Raw genomic sequence first — 14,828 nt, forward strand, 5'->3', positions numbered from 1 at the left:
GTGCCTAGAACAGTGCTTAGCACATAAGTACTGAAATGATTTAATATTATTGTTAAAATATGTGAAAAGCATATGTAGGTCAGGCACGGTGGCTCACGCCTATAATCCCAGCACTTTGGGAAACCGAGGGGGGCGGATCACTTGAGGTCAGGAGTTGGAGACCAGCCTGGCCAACATGGTGAAACCCCGTCTCTACTGAAAATGCAAAAAAATTAGCCGGGCATGGTGGCGTGTGCCTGTAATCCCAGGTACTCAGGAGGCTGAGGCAGGAGAATCGCTTGAACCTGGGAGGCGGCCACTGCACTCCAGCCTGGGTGACGGCAAGACTCCATCTCAAAATAAATAAATAAATAAATAAAGAGCATATATGTATGCATGTAAAAATTGACTATACTCGTTTTTGTTTTTGTTTGTTTGTTTGTTTAAGACAGAGTCTCCCTGTGTCACCCAGGCTGTAGTGCAGTGGAATGATCTTGGCTCACTGCAGCTTCCTCCTCCCGGGCTGAAGCCATCCTCCCATGTCAGCCTCCCAAGTAGCTGGGACTACAGGCATGAGCCACCATGCCCAGCTAACATCCCTTTACTTTTAATCTATGTCTTTATATTTAAAGTTGGTTTCTGTTAGATGACAAATAGTTGGGTGTTGGGTTTTTTTAATCTCTTCTGACAGTTTCTGTCTTGTAATTGGTGTATTTTATAATAATTAGACCACTGATGTTTAAAGTGACTGTTGATACAGTTGGATTAACGTCTACCATGTTTGTTACTGGTTTCTATTCATTATCCTTGTTCTTTGTTTTTTTTTTGTTGTTGTTGTTGTTTTTGCCTTACACTTTTTTTCTGCCTTCTCTGGTGTTAGCTGAACGTTTTTTTTGTTGTTGTTGTTGTTTTTCTAAACAGGATTTTGCTTTGTTGTCCAGGCTGGAGTACAGTGGCATGATCTTGGATCACTGCAGCCTCGACCTCCTGGGCTCAAGTGATCCTCCTACCTCAGCTTCCTGAGTAGCTGGGACTACAGACGTGCGCCAGCACACTTGGCTAATTTTTGTTTTTTTTTTGGTAGAAAGAGGGGTCCACCATGTTGGCCAGCCTGGTCTCGAACTCCTGGGCTCAAGCAATCTGCCCGCCTTGGCCTCCCAAAGTGCTGGGATTATAAGCATGAGCAACCGTGCCCGGCCAGTTGAACATTTTATATGATTCTAATTTCTCTCCTCTCTTAGCATATCAATTCTACTTCTTTCTTTTCAGAAGTTGCTCTAGAGTTTGCAGTATACATTTACAACTAATCTAAGTCCACTTTCAAATAACACCACCACTTGACAGGTAATACAAGTATCTTATAACAGAGTATTCTCAATTCCTCTCTCACACCCCTATAACATTGCTGTCATTCATTTCAGTTATCCATAAGCTATACTGAATACTGCTAATATTGAATCACTGCTATTATTATTTTGAACAAACTGTTATCTATTAGATGTATTAAAAATAAAAATAAAATATTCTATTTTACCTTTATTCCTTCTCTAATCCTCTTCCTTTCTTTTTTTTTTTTACTTTGAGACGGAGTCTCACTCTTGTCACCCAGGCTGGAGTGTAGTGGAGCAATCTCGGCTCACTGGAACCTCCGCCTCCCAGGTTCAAGCAATTCTCCTGCCTCAGCCTCCCGAGTAGCTGGGATTATTGGTGCCTGCCACCACACCTGGCTAATTTTTGTATTTTTAGCAGATGGGGGGTTTCACCATATTGGTCAGGCTGGTCTCGAACTCCTGACTTCAGGTGGTCCACCCACCTCGGCCTCCCAAAGTGCTGGGATTACAGGCGTGAGCCACTGCGCCTGGCCAATTTGAAACTTTTAGTAGCCTGCAGTAGAGTCGTTGGGGGTGCCTCTTTAACTTGGCCCTGGCTCTCTTGATTCTAGAAAGCTCTGTGTGGAAACAGGGCCCTTTCACATGCTTTAGAGAAGCTACTTTAATTACTAAAAATGATTTAGAAGTTTAGCATTTTAGCAGATTTTTCTAAAATATTCCAAACAACTCTGTAATAGAGACTAGATTATAAATAATTCTCTTATAATTTTGTGTATACTGTCGATTTGAATATGCTTTCTTTTTTTTCTTTCCCCCAATGATAGGATAAGCATAAAATTCAAGACAGTTGCTGTCTAGAATATCATGTTCTAATTTAGTGAGATCCAAATTAATGATGTTATAGTAGATGAATTGGTAGCAAATGAGCATATTTGCTTATGGGCTTTAAAAGTGTTTACTTTTTCTGAGATAAGTAGTAATATTTCCAAATTAGAGTAGACTTTGAAGAAACTCTAGCAAAAGGAAGAGTTGGTTGAAAATCTCCCTTTTTACAAGACTTCTAGGCTAGTCAAGAAGAAATAGCAGTGCTAAGACAGAAAGCAGGACAGAACTGAAGCTTCTCCAGGCTGCAGTCATGTCGAGAATTTGACTTGATGTCTGACTTGAATTAGCAAATGGTTGGTCTGGGTGACTGCAGTGCAGTTTTGATTGTGAATATGGCTGGAAAATTTGGAATCCTCTAGACGGTATGTAGATATATATCTGAGATATACCACTGCTAAGGAGCAATGGATTTACTAGAACTAGCATAGGGTCAGGAATGAGGCATAATTAGTGCCACAAACTGGTGATATCTCCTCCTGGGAAAATATGTACTTCTTAGGCCTAGATGAAATAAACACGATTTCGCTAGTAAAAACAAAAGGATCAAATTATTTTGCGCTATGGTGGTTTACATAAAATATTTAAGGTACAGCCTTATTTTTTTTTATTTTTATTTTTAAAAGCCCCAAAGATCTAAAAACTCTACAGTAAAAGGAGTGAAATAATACCTAAAACACTGGCTAATAAACTCTGGTGGAATATTAATAGTGATGCCCCCTGGGGTAAGGTAAGGTGGAGATGCAGAGAGGCAGGTTGGCCTGGGGTCAGCTCTGGGGTCCCTCCAGCACTTTTCAGGTCTTACTCCTCAAATCTTTATTTTTATTTTTTATTTTGTTATTGTTGTTGTTTGTTTTCAGATGGAGTTTCGCTCTTTTGCTCTTGTTGCCCAGGCTGGAGTGCAATGGCGTGATCTCGGCTCACTGCAACCTCTGCTCCCTGGGTTCAAGCGATTCTCCTGCCTCAGCCTCCCGAGTAGCTGGGATTACAGGCATGTGCCAACACATCTGGCTAATTTTTATATTTTTAGTGGAGACGGGGTTTCGCCACATTGGCCAGGTTGGTCTCAAACTCCTGACCTCAGGTGATCCACCAGCCTCTGCCTCCCAAAGTGCTAGGATTACAGGCATGAGCCATTGCGCCCGGCCCTGCTTTTTGTTTTTTTTTTTGAGACAAGGCCTGGTTCTGTCGCACAGGCTGGAGTGCAGTCGTGTGATTTTGGTTCACTACAGCCTCAGCCTCCCCAATAGTTGGGACTACCGGCATGTGCCACCATTCCTGGCTAATTTATTATTATTTTTTATAGTGATGGGGTCTCCCTATGTTGCCCAGACTGGTCTCAAACTCCTGAGCTCAAGTGATCCTCCCACCTCGTCCTTCCAAAGTGGTGGTATTACAGGCCCTGGCTGATCCTTGCTCTCTCAGCGACCCCTCCTCCTTTTTGCTCCTACCCCAGATTTCTTCTTCGGGTTTCCTGCAAAGCCATCCAGTTTGATGCCCAGGCCCTGGGGGCTCAGCTTCCACCACTTGGGCCTCTCAAAGTTCTTTTGAAAATCAGAATAAGAAATATTTCATCTCATTGCGTATCTTTATTTCGTTTGGGTTTTTCTTGGCTTTCTAAATTGCTGGGGGGATTTTAAAAAATCTTTTTGTTTTTTAACTAGAGAAACTAACAAAATATACACAGACTCTCAAATGACACTATGGGTACCTTCATGGCTTTGCCTTTAATTATTTATTATTACCTTATTCCTCTTCACAGGGGCAAACCCATGCTTTATGAAGCCTGATGCTTACACAATTATGGGAGCCTTCTTTGAAAAAAAAATTTCAAAATTACAAATGCAAAATTAGGTACAAAAGGGAATATTTACAATGAGAAATCACCACAAATGGCAAGATTTAAACAGCTGACAAATTAAACAGCGCAAAATCCAGGAAAAAAAAAAACCATGGTTGATCAAAATTTCTTCTTTTCTTTTCTTTTCTTTTTTTTTTTTGAGATGGTGTCTTGCTCTGTCGCCCAGGCTGGAGTGCAGTGGTGCCATCTCAGCTCACTGCAACCTCTGCCTCCCAGGTTCAAGCGATTCTCCTGCCTCAGCCTCCTGCCTCAGCCTCCTGAGTAGCTGGGACTACAGGCACGTGCCACCAGGCCCGGCTAATTTTTTGTATTTTTAGTACAGACGGGGTTTCACCGTTTAGCCAGTATGGTCGCTATCTCCTGACCTCGTGATCTGCCCGCCTCAGCCTCCCAAAGTGCTGGGATTACAGGCGCCATCTCGCCTGGCCTTTTCTTATTAATAATTTAGAAATGTTTATTCAGCTTCACAACTTGTTAGTAATATCAAGTACTTTTTGTTTTGTTTTTTTTGAGATGGAGTCTTGCTCTGACCCCCAGTCTGGAGTGCAGTGGTACAATCTTGGCTCACTGCAAGCTCAGCCTCCCGGGTTCAAGTGATCCTCCTGCCTCAGCCTCCTGAGTAGCTGGGATTACAGGCGCCCACCACCACGCCCGGCTAATTTTTTTGTGTGTTTTTAGTAGAGATGGGGTTTCACCATGTTGGCCAGGCTGGTCTCGAACTCCTGACCTTGTGATCCGCCCACCTCGGCCTCCCAAAGTGCTGGGATTACAGGCATGAGCCACCGCGCCCGGCCAATATCAAGTACGTTTTTAAGATGATCAACTTTGGTCGTGCGCAGGGCGTGGGGAGGTGCTGAGGGGCCGAGGCCGCGGCCAGTTAGACGCCGTACTGTCCAGAGAGCACTGCGGCGGGAGCCGGCAGTCGGAGCAGCCTTGGAGCAGGAGCAGCAGCAGCAGCAGCAGCAGCAGCCGTCGCCGTTTGCGGAGCGCAGCCGAGCCGGCCATGGCGTTGTCGATGCCGTTGAACGGGCTGAAGGAGGAGGACAAAGAGCCCCTCATTGAGCTCCTCGTCAAAGCTGGCAGTGATGGTGAAAGCATAGGAAACTGCCCCTTTTCCCAGAGGTTCTTCATGATTCGTTGACTCAAAGGAGTTGTATTTAGTGTCACAACTGTTGACCTGAAATGGAAGCCTGCAGACCTTCAGAACTTAGCTCCCAGGACCCACCCACCGTTTGTAAGTTTCAACAGTGAAGTCAAAACGGATGTAAGTAAGATTGAGGAATTTCTTGAAGAAGTCTTACGCCCTCCCAAGTACTTAAAGCTTTCACCAAAACACCCAGAATCAAATACTGCTGGAATGGACATCTTTGCCAAATTCTCTGCATTTATCAAGAATTGAAGGCGAGAGGCTAATGAAGCACTGGAGAAGGATCTCCTGAAAACCCTGCAGAAACTGGATAAATATCTGAATTCTCCTCTCCCTGATGAAATTGATGAAAATAGTATAGAGGACATTAAGTTTTCTACACATAAATTTCTGGATGGCAATGAAATGACATTAGCTGATTGCAGCCTGCTCCCCAAACTGCATATTGTCAAGGTGGTGGCCAAAAAATATCACAACTTTGATATTCCAAAAGAGATGACTGGCATCTGGAGATACCTAACTAATGCATATAGTAGGGACGAGTTCATCAATACCTGTCCCAGTGATAAGGAGGTTGAAATAGCATATAGTGATGCCAAAAGACCCACCAAGTAAAATCGCATTTATGAAAGAGATGTCTTCATGTCTTCCCCTAAGAATATGCTTTTCCTAACAGGCTACTCTTCTTCTTATAGAGTAGAAATTGTATTTTGCACGAACATGCAGTTATTGAGGATTAGGATCAAGGGTAGACAAGGTATAGTAGTTATCTTAAAATATACACTCCTTGACCAGGTGCGGTGGCTCGTGCCTGTAATCCCAGCACTTTGGGAGGCTGAGGCGGGCAGATCACCTGAGCAGGAGTTCAAGACCAGCCTGGCCAACATGGTGAAACCCCGTCTCTACTAAAAAAAAAGAAAAAAAAATTAGCAGGACGCGGTGGTGCGCACCTGTAATCCCAGCTACGTGGGAGGCTGCAGCTGGAGAATCGCTTAAACCTGGGAGGCAGAGGTTGCAGTGAGCCGAGTTCACGCCACTGCACTCCAGCCTGGGAGACAGAGCGAGATTGCATCTCAAAAAAAAAAAAAAAAAAAAAAATATATATATATATATATACACACACACACACACACACACACACACATACACTCCTAAGCAGTATTATTTTAAAATCCTTTTACCCTGCCTACCTCTGTACCCGTGTTCCCCTCTTTTTAATTTGGAGACACTCCACCACAAACTTTTCACTTTAGAGGTAGCCTGCCATCTTTCAGGAGCCCTCACCATTGTGTCTATTCACTGTGCATAGATGGCAGAATTTTGAAGTGCAATGTCTGTTTAAATAGTAGCTACGACTTTATCAGGCAACCCCAAACTGGTGCATAATGCATGGTATAAGGAATATTTATGTATTTTTTGGATTTTTGTAATATTTAGTGCAGGGTGGAGGGCTAACAGAGGAAAGAGCTCCATTCTTCAAACTAGAGTGATGAAAATTCATTCTGAAACTCAAAGTATTTTCTTTTCTTCTTTTTTTTTTTTTGAGATGGAGTCTCACTCTGTCGCCCAGGCTGGAGTGCAATGGCACGGTCTTGGCTCACTGCAACCTCCTCTTCCCGGGTTCAAGAGATTCTCCTGCCTCAGCCTCTCGAGTAGCTGGGATTACAGGCGCCCACCACCGCGCCCAGCTAATTTTTGTATTTTTAGTAGAGAGGGGGTTTCACCATCCTAGGCAGCCTGATCTTGAACTTGTGACCTTGTAATCCACCCTCCTCATCCTCCCAAAGTGCTAGGATTACAGGCATGAGCCACTGCGTCTGGCCCAACTCAGAGTATTTTCATTTTGGATATTTATTCTGTTGTTTTTTATTAACCCAGTGATTACACTTGGCCACGTTCGAGGAAGGTATGTCCATTGTAATTTTGATGATCAGAATTATTTTTTTTTGTTGTTGAAAGACAGATACTACTTTATCAGGGACGTTAGTCAAATCAAATGGAAATTGGTAAATGGACAAAAGCTACCTAGTTAAAAGGATGATCTGACAACATGCTTTAATCCCACTGTATGTGGAAAGAGCATAGCTTAAAATCTTGAGAAATTTGGACCATAAAATTTTCATGGTAGACAGTTCGTGCAGTATATAAATTGGCATAATGGAAATAATCTGATTTTATTTTTACAACTAACAAATCATTCCTCTTCATTTAAACACCTTTTGTATTTATTTCAATGAGGAGATTGGAGTCTGAATGGAAAGTCTTACTGTTTTCCAAGGGATTCTGAGAAAGTTTTGTATTCAACAGTTGGAAAGTTCTCTACTATTCTAGTTGATAAAACTTCCCTTTTTTGATGTAGATGCATATTTTCTATACAGTTCTGTTGTCTTCTTTTACTACGACTGTTAACTTTTGTCATAAAATTCAAATAAGATTTTATTTCTTGGTAATTTTGACTTTCACAATTTATCTTTAAATCCTTGAGCAATCTGTTTACAATTAAGAGATTTCTGACATTTATTCTTACACTAAGTGGATAAACTCTAGGATTTAGGCATGTTAACTTTATTTCTGTTGTGTTTTGAATCGCTCCAGAGTTGCATGTAGATAGTATTTATTTCTGTGCACTTAAACCTATTTAGAAAATATCTACGAAGTAAAAATGGAGAGGAAATAGAAATGTATTTTTTCATGAAAATTTTGATGGAAATTTCATCAAGTTTAATGATTCACCAATTTCTTACATTAATTTGAATTAAGCATTTAATTCAAAGAGAGGGGAGCATTCATTATTGATATATTTGGGCTTTTAAAAACTCCATCCTTTATAAATAGTCAAAGTTTGGGCCACACAAATTATATTTTCATCATGGAAAAATTTCAACTTCTCAAGCCATAATGTTGAACAGAATTGGAGTATTTTCTTTAGAATTTCTTGAACAGGCAAATGAAAGCTTATTATAGCATGCATGTATTTTCTTTTCTTTTTGGAACATCAACACCAGTATATTGTTGGCAGCTATTGTATCAAAAAAATAAAGTATACTTTCACTATCATAAAGGATTCTTTCCCCCCCCTCATGAAAATAAACAACAACTTGGGGTAAAAAAAAAAAAGATGATCAATGTTGAGACAACTGTCAAGTTTCTTTCATACATGGGCTGCAAGTTTTCAAGACTTTTGTGCAGTTACTAATATGAAATAGTCTTTGAGTTGATAACACTTCTAACTAGCTTATCCTCGATGTTCTCCTTCTAATGTCAGTGGTATTGATTGGTGACTAAGCCCCATGTACCATGACTAAGACCAGGTAGCTGGTCCCCTTTGAGTGGGCAGATACATGGTAGTTTTGCTTTAGATTCCTTTATGTCCCCAGAACTCAGGGATGATCCAAGGCTGGGGCTACTCTTGCTGTCCTTACATCCAAGTCTTTGGCTGGGAATAGGTCAGTTTCAGAGACATTCCCACAGAGCAGGAGGGACAGACTACTTCTAAGCAGGTTGTTAGGCACTGGTGTCTAAAATTTGGTCAAATTTTAGACACCATGAGCAATAGCACATTATCAACTGTGATCATTTAATTATCTCTTGTTTTCCCTAGCTACATTTTCTGCCTGTTGTCATAAAGATTAAGTGGGACCACCTACTTAGATTTTTAGTTATTGTATTTTTATATTAAAAATAGTAACTCATTGTGGACTTTGCTCATTCCATTCAATCACAAAGCCTTCTCTAGGGAACATATTATCAAAGGTCCCTCCTCTTCTATTTTAGTTTGGCCATTAGCCCAGAAAGTATTTCCACAGGTATGAAGCATATAACCCCTTGCCTATAGAACTTTAAAATTTGTACCCCTGAAAATATTAAATAACATCAATTTATCCAGGAAAATTTGTCTATGATTTAAGATAAGTGTCCTAGTAAACAATGAGTATACTTATCAGATATTTCTGGAGCAGGGGGAGTGGGGAGAGAGAGCAATGAGAAATTTCATGAGGAAATGTAATATAATAAGGTTTTGCCCTAATAAAGCAGAACCAGGAAGTTAAAAAAAATTACAGTTTGAAAACTAAAGGACAGGTGTTAGAAAAGAGAAACCCAAACAAAGGAAGAAGAAAGACCTGGACTATATGGATTTTAATTTAAGGAGTTGCACTGTGATAATAAACCTATTCTTTTAACTCAAAACTGTTTATTTCCTATCCCATTAACTAAGTGGAAGATCTCAAAAGGGGACAGTCCTGTAGGCCAAATCTACCCTGGGAGCCAAGGTGCACCCTCTGGGTAGCTCGAGAGAGCACAAGGCATCAGTTGGTGGTGAGCTTGACTTGAGAGTTGAGACTAAAACAGCTGGTGGGAGAGTAATGTATAGCCTAAACCATATGAAATTGTATGTGGCTGGATTTTCTTTTCTTCATTTTTTTTTATTGTAAAATACAGATAACTTAGAATTTACCATTTTAAGAGTACTATTCAGTGGTATTAAGTACATTTGCAATGTTGTGCAACCATCACCACTTTGCATTTCCAGAACCTTTTTCAACATCTCAAACAGAAATTCTGAACCCATAAAACAACTCCCTATTACCCTCCCCCTAGCCCCTGGTAGCCTCTATTCTACTTTCTGTCTCTATGAGTTTGACTACTTTAGGTACCTCATATAAGTGGAACCATACCATATGTGGCCTTTGTGTCTGGCTTCTTTCACTTAGCATAATGTTTTCAAGGTTCATCCATGTTGTAGCATGTATCAGAGTTTCATTCCTTTCTAAGGCTGAATAATATTTCATTGTGTGTATACACCAAATTTTGTTTATCCATTCATTTGTTGATGGACATTTGGGTTGTTTCCACATTTTGGCTATTGTGAATAATGCTGCTATGAACGGTGGTGTTCAAGTGTCTGTTACAGTCCCTGTTTTCCCTTCTTTGGGGTATATACCTAGGAGTGGAATTGCTGGGTCATATGGTAATTTTATGCTTTTTGAGAAACTGCCATGTTGTTTTCCACAGCAGCTGCACCATTTTACATTCATGCCAGCAATGTAGGAGGGTTCCAATTTCTCCACATCCTGGCTGGACACTGTATTATTATTATTTTTTTGGTTAATAGCCTTTCTAATGGGTGTGAAGTGGTATCTCATTGTGGTTTTGATTTGCATTTCTCTAATGACTATGATGTTAAGTGTCTTTTCATGTGCTTATTGGATATTTACATATATTCTTTGAAGAAATGGCTCTGCAAGTCCTTTGCCCATTTTTGACTTGGGTTTTTCGTTTTGCTGAGTTGAGTTGTAGGAGTTTTTTATATGTTCTGGATATTAATGCCATATCAAATATATTATTTACAAATATTTTCTCCCATTCTGTAGGTTGCCTTTTCACTCTGTTAATAGTGTCTTTTGATGCACAAAAGTTTTTAATTTTGTTGAACTCCAATTTGTCTATTTTTTCCACCTGTGCTATTGTCATAGCCAAGAAATTATTGCCAAATCCAATGTTGTGAAACTTCCCTGTCACGTTTTCTTCTAAGAGTTTTATAGTTTTACCTCTTATGGTTAGGTTTTTGATTCATTTTCAGTTAATTTTTGTATGTTATGTGAGGAAAAGATCCAACTCCATTTTTTTGCATATATATATATATATATATATATATATATATCCAGTTTTCCCAGCACCATTTATTGAAAAGACTATCCTTTCCCTCATTGAATGGTCATGGCACCCTCGTGGAAAATCAGTTGATCATATATGTTAAGGGTTATTTATGAGCTCCTTATTCTATCCCATTGGCGTATATACCTGTCCTTACGCAGTACAGTTTCATAGTGAGTTTTGAAATCAGGAAGTAGGAGCCCTCCCAACATTGTTCTTCTTTTTCAAGATTGTTTTGGCTAGTGGCGAGGTGGGGGGGAAACTCCTTATCTGTATGAATTTTAGCATCATCTTGTCCATTTCTGCAAAAAAAAAAAAAAAGCCTGCTGGGATTTTGATAGGGATTGCATTGACTCTGTAGATCAATTTGAGGAGTATTGCTATCTTAATAGTATTATGTCTTTTAATCCTTGAATATGGGATTTTTTCATTTATTTCAGTCTTTAATGTTTTTCAATGATGTTCTGTAGTTTTCAATGTACAAATCTTGCATTTCTTTTGTTAAATCGATTTTTAACTTTATTGATTTTGATGCTATTGTAAATGGAATTTTAACTTAATTTTCAGATTGTTTATTGCTAGTGTGTAAAACTATAACTGATGTTTAAATATTGATCTTATATCCTGCAGTTTTGCTGAACTTGCTTATTGGCTTTATTTTTTTTATAATGGATTTCCCAAGATTTTCTATATATAAAATCAGGTCATGTGAAAGTAGCGATAGTTTAATTGTTCCTTTCTTATCTGGATGCCTTTCATTTCTTTTTCAGGCTAGAACTGCAAGTACAATATTGAACAGAATTGGTGAGAGGGGACATCCTTGTTAAAGGTGCACTTTTGATAGGGTTAAAAGACCAGTGTTCAACACTTTCCAATCCTGACTTTGGGGAAATCATTTACCCTTTCTGTTTCCTTATCTAAAATCGAAAATAACAGCCTATAGTGTACGCGGGTGGTCGTGTCTGCTTTTTAGAAGCCCATGAGCTAGTGGGGAAGCAAATGATTCATGGAAATAATTATAAAAACAAGGTAACATATGCTAAGAGTTATTAGGGCTATGAATGATACATCTTGGATACCCTATTAGATAATTTGTGGTGAAAAATTTGTAAACAATCTTGTGCTAAATAGAGAAATGGTTTAAAAATTTAAGATACCAGTAACTTGCTTTCACTGTCACCTACATTAGTTTGGTTCCATTTTTAACAGTCTTTTATTACAAACTGATATAATCATAGCATAACTAAATTCAACCCTCTTCTCTATAAAATAGATCTCGGTTTGTAGGGTTTTACTATGATTTTGCATGCCATTTGATGTCCACAGGTATTTTTTAAGTCAAAAGGAAATCTGTAAATTAGGAACTGTTAATTTCCTCTTCATTTGGGCATCCTAGGTAGACTGTACAGATTTGTTCCAAGCACCCCATTAATTTGAGATTAGCCTAAGTTTTTCCTATGCCCGCACTTTGGAATATAAACATGTAGAAAATAGTCCATGACACAGCGGATGGGTTCATAAGTTTCTTCCGGGTCCTAACACCGAATTGTGCTGATGATCTGGCAATGGAGGCTAATCTTGCCACATCAAGTACGGCCTATTCGCTAGGCCGTCTGGGGCACTTTATAATTTTTTTCTTTGCTGGTCTGTTTGAAGGGCTCCTATGGCCAAAAAGGTGGTCAGTCCCGTCAGCTAGGCTGTGAGAACGCCTAAACGCTTTGAGGTAGTGATGCCGCATGATCGTGTGAAAGAGTTTCTCAGAGCACCTCCCTCGCGGGGTGGGGAAAAGGACCTCACTCCCCACGCCCCCTCCTTCCGCTGCGGGAGATAGCCACACCTTCCCCCTATCGGCGCCAAGCAGGTGGCCAGGCCCTCGGGACCTCGCGCCCCCGCAGCCAGTGGCCCGGCCAGCTCGTGCGTCACGTGACGCGGGTCAGCTGCACCGCCGGGACCTCCAGGCACCGCGGCGGCGACCGCCCAGCGCGTGGTCTCGAGATCTCATCTTTCCGCGCCCCTCCCCCCACGGTCCCGGAAAAGGGGGAGGCCGGTGACGTCATCATCCGGGTTCTTGTCGGCGGGGCCACGGTTCACAATGGAACAAAAACAAGCGGCCCGAGTCAAACTATGAGCGACGCGGCTGCGGCTCACGCGATTAACCCTGTCGTGGCCACACACCCCGCCAGTCCCTGCCGCCCAGCCCCTCCCGAGTGGTGTGCCAGATCTTTTCGGGCCTCCCTTCCCCATCTTCGGTCCTAGAGCCACCTCTGCGCTCGTCCCGCTCCTGAGCCGAGGGGCATGGAACAGGATTTCTGGCGGTAGCACGACCCTGAAGGGGCCAGCCGGAAGAAACAGTACTGCGCGAACAATCTTTACCGCATTGTCTTCCCCTCCCCCACCCTAGCTCTCCGGGTTCCCGGCGGCTCGCGCCCAAGCCCAGCCCCCTCAGCGGCTCGCGCTGCTCTCCCAGCCTTGACGGCCCGGGGTGGAGGGAGAGAAGAGGGGGCAGCTGAGCGGGAGGGGGCTGGGCAGGAGCAGGGGGAGGGCCGAAAGGAGGGGCCTGAGAGGGGCGGGCCCTGACGGGGGCGGAGAACTTCGGGTCTTGGGCGGCTCTGGGGCTAGTGGGAGTCTGCGCCGCCGCCGCCGCCGCCACCGCTGCTGCCGCCGTCGACGCTACCGCCGCCGCCACTGGCCGAGCGGTTTTTTTTTTTTTGGTTTGCCGGATCCGCCATATTGACGACGACGGGCATCCGCGGCTGCGGACGCTAGTCTCCGCCGCCGCCGGAGCCGCAACCTCTCCGCACCCGGCCCCGTCAGGGCCTCTGTCGCGCCGAGCCCCTCCCCGCCTTACACAGCTCCTGGGCCTCGCGGGAGCCCGCCGCCGCCGCCTCTCTCTCACGGGAGGCGGCCGCGTTAGCGCCCGGTGCTTGGGTCGGCGCCGGGAGCGAGGAGCGAGCTACTTCAAAGCCACCGGGCCTGGAGCGGGGACAGAGGCGGCGACTAGGGGAAGGTGAAGCCGTCGCTGCAGGAGGAGGAGCAGGAGGAGGTGACGCAGGAGAAACGCACCGCCCGGAGCCCGTCTGAGCTCTGCGAGAGCCCCAGCCTGAGGGGAGAAGGGGAAGAGGGCCGTCGCCGGCCAAGGAGGAGGAGGAGGAGGCGGGCGCGGCGAGGAGCGAGTTCCGGCGCCGCTGTGCAGCCTTTTGGTTGAGACGCCCGCAGCCCCGAGCCCGGCCGCCGCAGCCTTTCGATACACTTTGTTGCCGGTCACCCCCGGGCCTGGGATGCACCCAGGGTAGGTCTCGTCCCGGGACCCAGCCCCACCGTCGCCTGGTGCCTCCCGCCTCCGTGTGCCCTGGTTGCGAGAAGACGTCTGTGTCGTGCGGTGAGTGGCCAGCTGCACTGGGGCGACGCTCTTTCCCGGGGCCAACAGCTGGATGTGGGTGAGGGGAGGAGGGCGAGGGGGGTGTGCGTGTGTGCGAGCCTCTTGCCTCGGCGGCTGCCGGCCAGGCTGGGGCTTCCCCGTTCCCCCTCCTCCGGCCCGGGCTGGGCGGGCGCGCGGGCCCGTGGGCCCGTGTTGTGTGTGGAGCCGGTGTCCCGAGAGCGTGTCTGTGTGTTTTGGACTGTAAGGGAAAATGGCTGACGGCTCCGTCCCTCCCCCTCCTCCCCCTTCCCGTCCTGTCTGGGGCCGAGTAGGAGGATGGAGTCTCCGGGCGTGGCGGGCAGCCCCCCCGCCGTCCGCACCCGGGGGCCGGGTCGGTTTGGGGGCTGGCCGCCCCCCGCCCGGCGGCCGCTTTCCTACCCGGTCTGGTTCCACTTGACACCAAACGCCATTACTGAGGTGGAGTGATTTGGAGCCGGGGAGCTAGGCCTCGGCTACGCCTGGCTATCAGGCCTGACGACTTGTCCGCCTCCCCCCACCCTCCCGCGATAACCCGCAGTTTCTCCCCGGCCCTGGGCTCCTGGAGTGGGAGCTGGG

General features: G+C 44.3%; 1 protein-coding gene and 1 pseudogene across 4 annotated transcripts in view; both read left to right on the plus strand.

The window, feature by feature from the left end:
• The first annotated feature begins 5,018 nt into the window (after positions 1-5,018).
• LOC739812 (chloride intracellular channel protein 4-like) lies at positions 5,019-5,982 on the plus strand (annotated as a pseudogene).
• A 7,434-nt stretch (positions 5,983-13,416) lies between these two features.
• Positions 13,417-14,828, plus strand: part of USP9X (ubiquitin specific peptidase 9 X-linked) — a 146,854-nt gene continuing 145,442 nt past the window's right edge. For 2 of the 4 annotated variants that reach the window (XM_016943056.4, XM_016943058.4), the window contains exon 1: positions 13,417-14,234. The gene's annotated coding sequence lies outside the window, so the exon portion shown is untranslated. The remainder of the gene's footprint in view (positions 14,235-14,828) is intronic. The other 2 variants (XM_016943055.4, XM_016943057.4) reach the window with 1 other exon arrangement.

This window comes from Pan troglodytes, chromosome X (assembly GCF_028858775.2).
Source record: "Pan troglodytes isolate AG18354 chromosome X, NHGRI_mPanTro3-v2.0_pri, whole genome shotgun sequence".
Classification (NCBI taxonomy): Eukaryota; Metazoa; Chordata; class Mammalia; order Primates; family Hominidae; genus Pan; species Pan troglodytes.